The sequence below is a fragment of the Protopterus annectens genome, chromosome 9.part0, assembly GCF_019279795.1.
Source record: "Protopterus annectens isolate FY-2018-M chromosome 9.part0, PAN1.0, whole genome shotgun sequence".
NCBI classification, from domain to species: Eukaryota; Metazoa; Chordata; order Ceratodontiformes; family Protopteridae; genus Protopterus; species Protopterus annectens.
In genome coordinates, this window is record NC_056743.1 from 1,733,864,618 (window position 1) to 1,733,878,066 (window position 13,449).

A 13,449-nucleotide genomic window follows, 5' to 3' on the forward strand; every position below is an offset into this window, starting at 1 on the left:
GCCTAACATTTGTCTGTGTGGTATGGGCTACAATGATGGTGGGGTACAACACATTAACCCTGTTCTACTGTATCTGGCACTGATGTGCTGTGCACATGTCACTCTTGCACCTTTTGTAGTTGTGATTCTGTCAACAGGCCACTGGTGGAACACTCCTGTGACATGCAAAGGTATTTGTAATCAAATATCCATGCTGTCTTGTACATCTGTACTGCTAACATCTACAGTGCTTTCATGGACATGCACACCATACTCAGCAGGGTTATTGTGCGGTGCCACCCTAAATCACTGTCATCACCACTTGTGTGTTGATATTATCCAACACCCTATCTGTTTTGTATGGTCATGCTAGGCACTTGTCCAGAACATGTGAGCATGTCATGAGCTACTGATTACTATAGCGCCCATTCCACACCATGTCCCACAGGTACACTGGCTGTCCTACACTTCCCAGCTTGCTTAAGGTATGACAGTTGTTGTACACACGTAACGCACATATCCTGTGGGACATGGATGTATATACAGTCATGCCCAACTGTCACGTACCAGTGTTACTGCCTGTCTATATGAGGGATATGTCGTACATGTGGCAATAGAGCAATTGTCTCATGTACACATTCAATGCTCACCTCCCAACATACGGCACTGCAGCCTGTGGGGGATGCACGTCTGCAGCCGTGCTGAGCCCATAGCTCTCAGGTGTACCTCATTACTGGGAACGTACCTCATTTGGGGTTATAAAAGGTGCATGTTCCTCATGGTTCCACATTGGAAGGGTCTGTCACACATTCATTGCTGTACATAGTTTACCTGCTAGCCATGGCTAAATAGATGGGAATCACATTAATTCATTGGAATATCTGTTTTATACGTAGGACCAGCCTATTTTAGCCATCATATGCTCTTCCTAGTTGACGCTGTTAGTAAGCCAGTTGTAAGTGTTCCACGTTTCGCCCATTTGTCACACGGTATGAGGGCTAATGTTCCTCTGTTTGGGGACAGGGGGCTGACAGCTATGGCTGGGGGTAATGCTGTCACCAACCCTGACTGCACCTGACAGTCATTTGGGGATGTGTAACATTCGCAACACACCCCACCCATCACATAGTCTCACATGATCTACACCACTGGACACACCTATGAGGACAACCTGTGCAGTACATCTCCATACTCACTGTAGGCACTAGAGGTAGCCCCCATCATGGCAGACAACATCACCAGCTTATAGCCCACAGACTCATGTGTGCCCACCACATACCACCAATAGTGAGTTATAACATTCACAACACACCAGTCATAGCTGACTGTGTAGGGTGTCACACTGCAGTTCCACACAGCAGGCTACACAAGGCATTAGTTGCTTACATCTTGCTGTCAAGTAACTGCTTCTGCAACATAACCTATGCACCCATGCCACACCTCACCAGGTACGATATGTCTGTCATTAGCCATGTTAGTGTGATGACCCTGTGATGCCACTTCACAGACTACATGTGCAGGGACATGCAATAGCTCAACAGTCTTATAGCCCTGAGGGTGTGGTCCTAGCCCTGGGGAGCATTTTGCATTCATCCAGACACGATACCACTGTACAATGACCGACTGTGTCACTTCAACAGTTGCCTATGCTCCTATTGTCATTCCACAGGCATGTGGTATCTGTCCGCTATGACTGTCCTGGTCAAACACAATGCTGTGGCACAGATGACTTGCACCTGTCAGCCCTGGGAGTACAGCCCACATGTAAGGCTCTTGCTGCTTCTATACTGCCTGTCTTGCACAGTTTCCATTAACTGTCACCGGCAGGGCGGTAACTGGCAAGCGCGACATAGGGTCATGTGACACATTGCTTGCATCTTCCTCTGTGACGCACGCAGGCAAGGCACACCTTATAATGCACCACTCAAACATCTCTACAATGACTGTGACCTGCCTCTAGGCTCTGCAGAGCACACCTGCAATGACAGGTTATAGACAGACCATAATTTTCAGGCACATACCTGGACCGGCACACCCACAGCTGAGGGGTTCCCATATCCCACTATGTTTTGCACACATCCTGGCAAGTTGCTTAGCACATTGCATCAGAGGTGCTCCACGTGCAACTAACTGTGTCCAGGACCGCTATACACATTGTAACAAGCGACAGGGTCAACATCATACCCCACGGGTAACATACCTTCTATGCTGGTATAGTGAACAGTGGGCCTCAGCTACTACTGATGTGTGACTGACACTAACCCACACTTCACTGGGATAGCCACTCATGTACCGACACATCCATGAGTCATACCCTCTGCTCTGCTGGATCAACCCATACACACCACCTCCAAGACCTACATTACCCTTGGCATGAACACTGCCACCATGTGCCTGGTGTTACACACCTGGGGTTATCCCCTTATTGGTGGATTCCGGACATATGCTAATCGACCTTGTTAGCCACATCCCGGAAACACACCCATCACAGCATACACAGTACATGTGTACTACAACACCTACTACAGACGTCTGCTGACAGCGGTTGTTAACATCATGACACCCGTGCAGATGGACAATGCACATACAAATGCTGACTCATACCCCAGTGCACTTAAATAGCATGTACACAACTGCATGGATCATTCTATTCCACACAGAGCCATGACGGTACACACCAGATAACAGACGCCACTCTGGTGGTCATGTTCCACGGACATATGATGTACAACAACAGGTGTAGGCTGTTGCACAGTGGTGTACATTCCCATGTGTGGGGTGGCTCACTGGTCAGCCGTGGTGGGGCCACAGGGTCCCTCATCACATGCTCCAAGACTAGCTACGTAAACATGACTGCCACACATTCCGGGGTGTACCACCAGGCATTATGGTGGTATGTCAGTATTCGATGGCAACACCCACATCTGCTGTCACATACAACAGTCACTCAGGAAAATTGCAGACCCTAGTATTGTTGGCAACATGCTGGATTATGGATTCAATGCTGACAGTACACCCTCTCACTCACTACAGGGCCGCAATCCATACATGAACATTGTGGTGTCCCTATGGTCACACCTACACAGTACTGACCTACACTCTATATGTCCTGGGACACTGGCCCCATGTCACCTTCCAACGTCCCAGGCTGTGATATCCACCAACCTCTGAATTACATGTCTCCCACTAGGCCACCATATTCAGTGATAGCCTTGTTTCAGACATTGTAGCCCCTGAATGGCACACAGCAGCATTTATCACACTACACACAGGTGGCACCGCATTGCACGAGTGGGACTATAGTCCTACACACCTGACTGGACTGTTCTGCATGGCTATGGGGAACATCATCAAGGAAGTCATTCTCAGAGACATTGTTGGGCTCCCGTCCTTTGCTGCCACCCGGGTTGGGCTTGTTAAGGCCAGGACATGGCCCCTATACATGGTGGACTCCTTTCATATAGTTACCAGGGCAGTTGGTGATGGTACGGGAGTCCACACATCCTACATTGTCCTCTCATTGCCTTTCAGCACCATTCCCCATTCTGGTATTGACAACATACACATCCACCTGCACATCGTACCCTGTGTCTCAGGATGTTATGTTATGTGGCTCATGGACAGGACACACAGTGAGGCCAGCATACCATAGTACCTACAACATGTCAGGTATATTTGAAATACCACGGTCCTCAGTCATAGGGCCCCTCATGTTCAGTATATGCTTCCCTGCGGAACAGGCTGGACTTTCCCTGCCTAGCTTTCAAACCCCTACATACCAAGCACCATGATTGCTCCACCAGCTGATACTGACTCCAACCATACGGGTGTCACTGTGACAAATACATAATCTGACTATCATGGCATCAAGCTGCATGACACAAGGTGCATGCACATCACCTTTCCATTACACCATTCACCCACTGACTATCACATGGATGGTAGTCCCGTACATACATATCACATTGTACATGTTTGCAGTACACATGTATGTCGCACCCACTCCTGTGGTTACCGTATTGCCACTGTGGCATGGATATCCTTCTACATGGCCACATCTATCTGTACTGGGTGTGTAACTGGTACATAGGCACCCATTGTACATCTGAACGCACGACATCTACACACATTCATGGGTACACCACCCCATTTAGGGTGTACCTTACACAACAGCTACAGCTTTACATGCCACAACATTAACATGCCATGATGTTTACTGAGCTCCGACGGTTTAAATATGCGGCTGCACTATGGACACCACATCTGTACACAATTGCATACTACATACTCAGGGTGACCTCTGCTGATCAGACAGGGCCCATGTCCACAACATTATTGATGGATATTCTCCTCATATGCAACATAAGCAGAGGCCACTGTGAGCAACATGCTCATGGATATGTGCACACACGCCACAATGAGTGGGATGTGCGTCTGGGTTACATTCCCAAACCGGAAACTCACCATGCTGTGGAACATAAGTCCTATGTACATCACACAGGGACACTCAGTAGCACTGCTCATGTGATACCTCCCTTGGTGGTTGGGAGACACATGTAGGCCTGGGATCACTGCAGTGGCTGTACTGTGCAGTGGTGCAGGTCACACCTGGCTCTGCTCTTCACAGGACACGACCCTGGAGAGGTGCCACTAGTGTGAACACTGTAGTTGTGCTTACACATGGACTTGCCAGACTGCATAGTACCCCACTATGCACCTTGTGCAGCTATTATGTGTCCTTTGTGCATGGTTACTTGGTAGCCCTTCCATTTAGATTAGCTATCATGCTATTACTATGTCCCATACCTACAGGCCATATGTATCCTGTTATTGTACATACCAATAGACGATACCTGTGGTATGCATGATATGCCTGTTATGCTGTGTAGAATATCTGTCATATCTACCTATGATACTATACATTACACATATTTCACATAGTATCCCATAATGCAAAGCATTCTTTCTCAGTGGGACCACCTTACATATGTCATTAACATTATATGCCCATACACATGCGTACTGTGACAGTATATCAACATATACTATCCCCTGCTAGGGCACGTCCTTATTGGACATACCCTACCACTGACGTTGGGTTGTATGGCATTGTTCTGTTTAATGGCCTCATGTAGCATCCCTTGTGGTGTCTGTGCTGTGTACCTTGTGTCCCACTGCTGGACGCACAGATTCTACAAGTGTTAATATGCTCAGCAAGACATCACTACATAAATACCTTTCCCCACTTTATGCATTGTGGACATGTTTACTTAATGCAAAACAGGCTATGCATACAGTAAAAATTATTAATACAGATCATGCTATACATAACCTTACATATCGGGCGTTCTACATACCTTGTTGTCGTTACAGCATTTCGTTTTAATCTCTCTCACAGTGTTTCAACTGTTATTTGGTATGAACATACGGTTTGAATGTCTGGCAAGTCATCCTTATATACGTCGATACCTGCAACATGTGGATTCTTCCCGCCAATTGGTGTTCCTGAGTGACTAATTACTTGCATATTAGCTGTGCAGCTACTCCATTCACCAGTTACGTGGTGACAATGGGGTATAATTGGATTCTCCACTTGGGAGTTGCCTATTTGCCCTACCTTCGGGGAGACGGTCTGTATTGTGTTTTGTTATGTGTAACTGCAACTGCTATGCATGGAGACGAGTATAGTTTGGATTCATGTTCCCCGTGGATTGTGTGTGACAGGTAGAGTATTTGGTTCAACATGTGGGTTTACCTGTCATCCCGATGTCTGATAGCGGAGTATTGCAATCAAAACCTGTAACATGGCTGTTTGTTCCATTATACAACACTTGCAGTTTTGCATGTCGCCTTTAATTGTGTCTCTCACATGGTATGTTGAGGGTTTTACAGATGTAATTGACTGACTGGATGTTTGTGCTGCTATTACAGTTTGTATTGCTTTAGTTTCTAGTGTGGGGGATGTCGGTGGTTGTACGTAACATATACGGTTTGTGGACCTTGCATTTCTACTTAATCCGTATATATGTGTGTGGGCTCCATCCCTAATTAGAGAGCTAACAGTTAGTAGACTTATATTATGGGATTGTTCGTTGGCCCGTTGTTATTTGGTTTCTATATCGTCTGCGGGTGGGCTTGCTACTTGTATACCTCCGTAATTGTAGCGATATATCAGGGGATATGTGTAAGTGACAGCTATCCCTTGTATTCCTGTCCCAGATATTTGCAGTCATTGTGGTTGTGTTAAAAGAGCCTGTTTGCCATGGGTTGCCACCTTTTCATATGGTCATTGTTGGACACTTGCGGGACACAAAGCGGTGTTTACAGGCCAACACATAGCCATGGTCAGTACACAGGTAGCACATACTTTTATCCTCACTACATACCTATTGTTGTGTGACTTTGGCTACTTATCATGTTGCATGTAACATTTAAGTTTCTTACATACAGGCATAACTATTAAATACGACTGTTACATTATATATGAGACATATTTATGTCCTACCATCTCGGACATTTGCCCTTTGTACTGTTTTATGTCAGGACACACCTGCCCAGGGTGGGGCTGTCCCTCCTACTGTGGTACAGGTAGTAACCGTATGCCTACGGCTAGCTATACCCACACCTACCATACTGATCTGCCTCTGACTTGGCACCAACATACACATGTTGCGGGGACACACACACATTACAGTCACACAGAAATGCACACGGCACCCTCAACGCACACTTACACAGACTACAGCACTCACAGACACAGTTGAACACAGTACCTACGTGGACCATGACACCGGCAGCGGTGATTAACTGTCCCTTCATATCATCATACTATTACTCGCGGATGTGCTGTTCCAGTACTGTGTTCTATCGGTCTTTCAGCCTCGTGGTTACGCATGTCGGTATGTTACACATTCCATGGTTGGCGGTATCCTATTTATTTGTACCTCCAAGATGTTATGAATGTCGTTGAGCTATCTATTATATTTGCAGATATCGCTGAATCCATCTATATCACCATATATCCCTCTATTGCCCTTTCTATCTGTATTATATATATGCATATGTGTACATATATATAGCTATATATATATATATATCTCTATATATATCTATATATATATATATATATATATATATATATATATATATATATATATATATATATATATCTGGCGGGGAACATGACAGGCACATAGCACCACCATATGCTGTAAGACTCATGTACTGTTCAGGTGTTGGCATTCCGTGTTCCACTGGCTGTTGTGTTTACAATGTTTGAGGGCTGCCTATGTAGGAGTCACACATTGGGCCACCTATACATTACAATTTACAGGTGGTCATGTTTGTGTGCCATCTATTTTACTGTGTGTGTAGGTGGAGAGGTGTCAGTCCGTAGGGGCCTACATGGTCAAAGTATGTGCTATACGTTCCCTCTTTGCCAAGGCGTACACATATTGGGCACACCTCAATCTGCCTACTGGGGCTGGCACAGTGTGTTCATGGTCTGAATCCCTCTGTGCCTGTACTGGCCTTGGCAATTGTGGTGGGCTATGAGGGCCTTCACCATTTTGTCCCTGCTGCAGCTGCTTCCGCAGGATCATATTATGTAGCATGGCACATACTATGACGGTGTGGGCACACATGCCTGGAGAGTACTGCAAGGATCCACCAGATGTATCCAAGCACCGGAACCATGATTTCAGCATCCCGAACACACGCTCTATGATGATTCTGGTTTGTGCGTGTGCCTCATTATGGCGTTCTTGCATGGGTGTGTGTGCATTTCTGATGGGAGTCATCATCCACGGCTCCAGTGCATAGCCAGCATCTCCCACAAGATGGCCATGTGGGATGTCCCCCCTGACAAATACCTGATACAGCTGTGAGGCAAGCCAGATATGGGAGTCATGGTAGCTTCCAGGGCTGCCAGCACACACATCCATGATAATGCCCTAGGCATTGCACACGACCTGGCAGTTGATGGAGTGGAATCCCTTGCGGTTTATGTAGCTCCTATCCTGCTCACCGAGTGGTGACTTGATTTGTATGTGCGTGCAGTCTATCGCACCCAGTACCTCTGGGTATTGTGCCACACGGTGGAAGTGTTGCATATTGCTGGCCAACTCCTCCTGAGTTCTGGGGAAGTATATCTGCTCCTTGGCATGTGGTAACATGGCATCCAGGAACTGGTGTAGTACCCTGGATGCTGATGCCTTTGAGATACCCATTATATCTCCAGTTGGCTTTGAAAGGTACCTGTGGCCAGTATTCGCAGGCTTACACATACCTTCGTTTCCACTGGTATGGGTTCCCCTCTGTTGTTTCTGGTTCTCAGGCGTGGCCGGGACAGCTCCACTATTTGCTGTAAGATGTCCCTTTCCACGCTGTAACGCTCTACTATCTCCTGGTCATGTAGGCCCTGGTAGGTTACCCTTGGTCTGAACCCTCTCCTTCTCCTCCGAGGCCTGTGGTGGTTGTCAGCATCATCCTCCACAACACCGTCAGTCTCTAACACATGCTGATGAATCACAGCTATGGCAGCTCCCAACATGTACATCTTAAAAGTTCCCTGTGTGTTTACACCTATGGTGCGGTGTTTGGGAATACACAGGTGTGTGTTGGGTGCTTTCACACTTTGTACTATTGGGCTGTGAACACCGATGATGTCATAGGGTGTGTATGTACGTTCGTAGCTTCAGGTTATGTTATGTGTTTTACTGCCGGAACTACTATTGTGGTGCCTTTGGTGTTGAATTACATTTGCCTGCCGTGGATTACCTCTTGACCTTCCCTTTACATTTCTGCGTGTTGCACATACCATTTTCTGGCGTGCATCCTGCAGCCTACTTTCATTTGTACTGGCATATCTTGCGTTATGTGTGCTACTGCCGGTCTGCTGTCGGTTTGCTTTGCTCTGCTGTGTCAGGTCTCCTATCTTTGCAATCCAATACCTCCCCTCCTTTCTTTGCATTCACATGCCTCCCCTGTCGTGTTTTGCAGGTTTCTGCAAGCGGACTTGTCAGCTGCCGTCGATTGGCCTTCGTGGGTTGATTGGTGTTGATTGCTCATTAGTACTCCAATTACCCTACTTCCGCATTTCCTTCTTTTCTTCCCCTGGCCTTCCTGTTTCTGCTATTGTTTGCAGCGCGTGTGTCCGATTACTGGGTTTCGGGCACGTTTTCATCCTCGTACACATGCGCTTTTGCCACCATGTGTGCTCTCAGCTAAACGATTCCTACCCACCCCTATCCTGCAGCTTTGCTTAGCAACGGACAGGCCAGATTTGCAATGCTCCAATGTGCTTAGTGCTACGGTGGCACACCCCTCTGCTGATGTCATGTATCTCATCTAAGCCACTCCTCTGTGTTATTCCGCTGCACCGTATGGTACAACCTTCCTCCTGCGGGACATTTGTGATTCAGTATTATCTGCCTCATTTGCATGGCATTGACTACTAATTCATAGTTACCACGCCGAACACTATCGCAAGCCCTTAACAACCCTTGCACGTTGGTTGTGGTGTTTCATGCCTACCATTGTGTGTTATGCTGTAAACCTGATTTCTATTACGTTGCGATTTTATGACATTTTTATATTATTTCTTTATGTTACAGCTTACGCACACATGCCCTGCGGTTCTGCTGTGCATTACTGTGGACATGACATTAAATGTTGTTAATTACGTGTTGTGCATCTTGTCTTATGCCATTGGCTGTGTATTTCACCATTGGCATATGTTAACATTGTGATACCTGGGTCTGGCCCTCTTCCATAGCTCCGATGTTCTGTTTGAGAAAATGTAAACTGTGTTTTTTGGTTTACATTTCCGTGGGCTTACGCTACGCCTGCACCACTTCATGAATCACTATATGCCTTCATTTGCATGGTGCAACACTGCACATGGGGTGATTTGCATACCTACGCCGGGAGCTGCGCAGATCTGGCGTACGCCGGTAGTGCACGTGGAATTGGATCGTACCTGAATCGCTCGGTGGCCATATTTGGCATTATAATGCCTATGCTATGCGTGCGTCTGGCGCAAGCTTCATGAATCCCTGGGAAGGTGCATCACCTACACAAAATGCACTGCACAAATATGTTATAAGTAATCCATTCCCTTTTTTCAACTATGTTGTACATATTTTTAGATATAAATGTTTTGTTTCAAACAAATGAGTACAGAAAGTACAGTTTCCCCATGGGAAACATCTTAATTAGTTAGTGTCATTAAACTGCTGACTGGGCTTGTATCTGAAAGGATTTTATACCCACAAAGTTGCTGTCCAATGTTCTTCCCATTCCTATAAAAAGTTGCATTTATCAGGTACTGCTCTAGTAAAAAAATAAAATATCTGATGTTACATTGGACTAAAACCTATAAAATATGTCCTTCATCTCATTGATGTTGCTGCCAAAAGTAGTCACAAACTGAATATGTTATTCCCCTGTACCAGTCACAGGTGTTTTTCATATTCATATGTTAAAATCTCAGAGTGTGTGTGTGTGTGTGTGTGTGTGTGTGTGTGTGTGTGTGTGTGTGTGTGTGTGTGTGTGTGTGTGTGTGATGGGGGAGGACATGGGTGCCAGAAGTGTGCATGTGTTTATATAGAGCAAGCCTTTGCAAACTTGATTCATGGGACTTTAAGGAGATTACTAGTGTGTTCAGCTCTGATCGCACTAGTATTTGATCTGTCTCATTGCTGCCATACTTGTCTTTAGATTATGTTTTCTTATCATTGCACTCATTGAATGACCTGCACTGGACAGTTAGAATGAGTAGTTAGGATTTTATTGTATCACAGGGTTTATTTTTAAGACTATCTATGATATTATCCAGAAAACAAGTTCTCTAGAAATACAATTACATATACTTGTTTATGGCTTTAAAGAAAGGGAATGCTTCTTAGTCATACTTTAATGCAAACAAGTTCTTCACATGAAGGAGTCAGTAATGCAGTTATTGTCCATTTTTAATGTTGATTAGTGAGAAAATTGCAAGTCATCATGTGTTTGACAGCTGTACTAGTGACATATATTTCTATATAATTAATATGATTATTTGCTGTGTGAAATGCAGATATTGATGAGTGCCAGCGGGATAAGGATACCTGTGGTGATCACTCCATCTGTAACAATGTAATAGGAAGCTATAGCTGTACCTGCCAACCAGGATTCACAACTAGGACCATCTCTCATCTGTCCACTAACGGAAGCAAATTTGGTTGTGATGGTAAGCAAGTTTGTGTTTAATAGCAGAGATTTTAGTTAGAAATGTTATATGCATCATGCAGATATAGTTTTCTAGTAATTTGTCTGATTTTCGTAATTGAGATGTAGGAAGCTTTGGGGACTAACTTGTAGAGGCAAACTACTGCTTGATTAATTCAGTGTGTTGGAAAGTTAAACCACTACATTTTTCTGCTAAATACTAACCCGGATTATTTGTTTTATTAGCTGTAGGTATTAGTAAGAGTCAGATGGAAGTCACATTTATAAATAAAAGCTGCATTCTGTAATTCAGTCAGATAAGAGCAAAATCAAGTAGAGAATCAGATATCAAATTAAGTACTTGCACATGAATGCTGCCATTTCATCATAATGGTGAAACCGACCTTATTTTGTGAAAATATTGTGCAGTGTTTATCCTCATCACTTATTAGTACAATTTACATTTTCAAGAGTAATGTTAATAATAAAAAAGTAGTGTCTGTTTAACATGAGACATGTATGCAATACTTAATCTTATTTTTGCAAGACTTGTTTATTCTTTTTTTTAATTAGTTTTCAAATTGTAAAGTTTTTTTTGGAGGGTCACCAATCCCCCTCCAATGAGTCTAAGCCCATATGTTTACTCTTTGTGATATGCTGCCACTTACTCTTTTGAGTGTTGGCCTAAGAGAATCATAATATAAACAAGTATAAAGGCTGTTTGTGCAGTGTCTCTTCATGGGCCATCAGCCTTTCTGCAGCCAAACCCTTTTTCAAACAATCTGAACTAATAGCCTAAGGAGCTCAGTAAAGAGGGAAAGCCATTACACATACAGTTATGAAGGCTTCAATTACTGGGCTAAGCAACATCAAATTCATGTATCCAGTTCTGGCTGCTTTTAATCTTGTAGAAGCCTATACTTGCATGGTGGCTATAAGTCAACTGGACCTTATGGATGGGTGTGCCAACAGTAACCATTGACACAAGTCCACCCCCAGGCTGTTAATCAGATTCAATACACCTGCATCAGAGTTATGGATTTATCCTTCTATGTCAGAGAGTCAGGATAATCCCTAGAATTTAATAAACTCTGTGTAGACTTTGCTTACAGCCCACATGGAACTTACGTTTTGCACAGTGAGCAGCAGCGCTAATTACTTATTCATGCCACGCAATGCTTTCAAACATAAACAAGCATGGTTTTGTGGCTGGTAACAGTGTTTTGACCAGGAAACCATGTAAAGTAACATGGACAGTGAAGTACATTACAATAGAGGAAACTAGCATAGCGGGATTGCATGGAATGCCACAATGATTACGAGGGTCTATCATATATTGATGTACATGTCCCAAGCACAGTACAGGACATTGCATACACTGCAGAATAATGTGGAATCCCAGTCCATGCATTTTATGTAAGTTTTGTAAATGATCTGTAAGGGTACATGGATTGCCATTTAAAGTAAAGACTCAGGGGAAGTGTGTGCATTGAATAGGAACATATAGATGGATTGCAGGAATGAACAAAGGGAAAGATGACAGGTGAAATATTGTAAAGTACTGTAGATGAGAGCATATAAATGGAAGACAGTTACAGCAGGAAAACTGACCACATGTTAACACCAGCAGACAGTAATATTTATTCCACAGAAAAAACCTATATGAAAAACCAGGCAAGATTCACAACATGCTCTACAGTGGAGAATAGGGCAGATTCCCGATAACAGCCAAGCAAATTTTTTCCCTATGAAAAAATTTGCAGAAGTGGCATTTCGTGGTTTACAGCTTTCGCTGTTTAAGTGTCGAGCTTTAGGTATTCGATTACCTAAAGCAGTGGTGCACAATATTTTTGTGGGGAGGGCCACTACACGAATTCTTAATGCATCTACGAGCCACCTCAAAACATAGTAAGTTGTTAGGAGTTAACAACAGGTACAGGTGACTGGCATTTTACTTAAGACAGCAGTCAAGAAATTGCCTGTTTTCTACATCAACTTTGCATTTAACTTTATTCTGGCTTGCAGCCATAACATATTACAAACTCTTGCAAAACGTTACTACTGTTTACAGACTGCAGGTTATAAGCAACAAAGAATAGTTACTTCCGCAGCTAAAATTAGAAGTGTGCACAACTGCTGTAAATTAGGTAATTAAGCACGTGCTAGAAAGTTTGTGTGACTGGAGTAAGGCATTGCATTTATTTACTTTTTTAAAAACTTTTTGGTGACTTTCTGGTGGCTGGATGGTGTTGCATCATGGGC

At 44.2% G+C, this 13,449-nt stretch overlaps 1 long non-coding RNA gene across 1 annotated transcript in view; it reads left to right on the forward strand.

Moving 5' to 3' along the window:
* The first annotated feature begins 11,062 nt into the window (after positions 1–11,062).
* LOC122812234 overlaps positions 11,063–13,449 on the forward strand; it is a 420,127-nt gene continuing 417,740 nt past the window's right edge. Inside the window, exon 1 of the long non-coding RNA XR_006366373.1 lies at positions 11,063–11,209. This is a non-coding gene — a long non-coding RNA (uncharacterized LOC122812234). The remainder of the gene's footprint in view (positions 11,210–13,449) is intronic.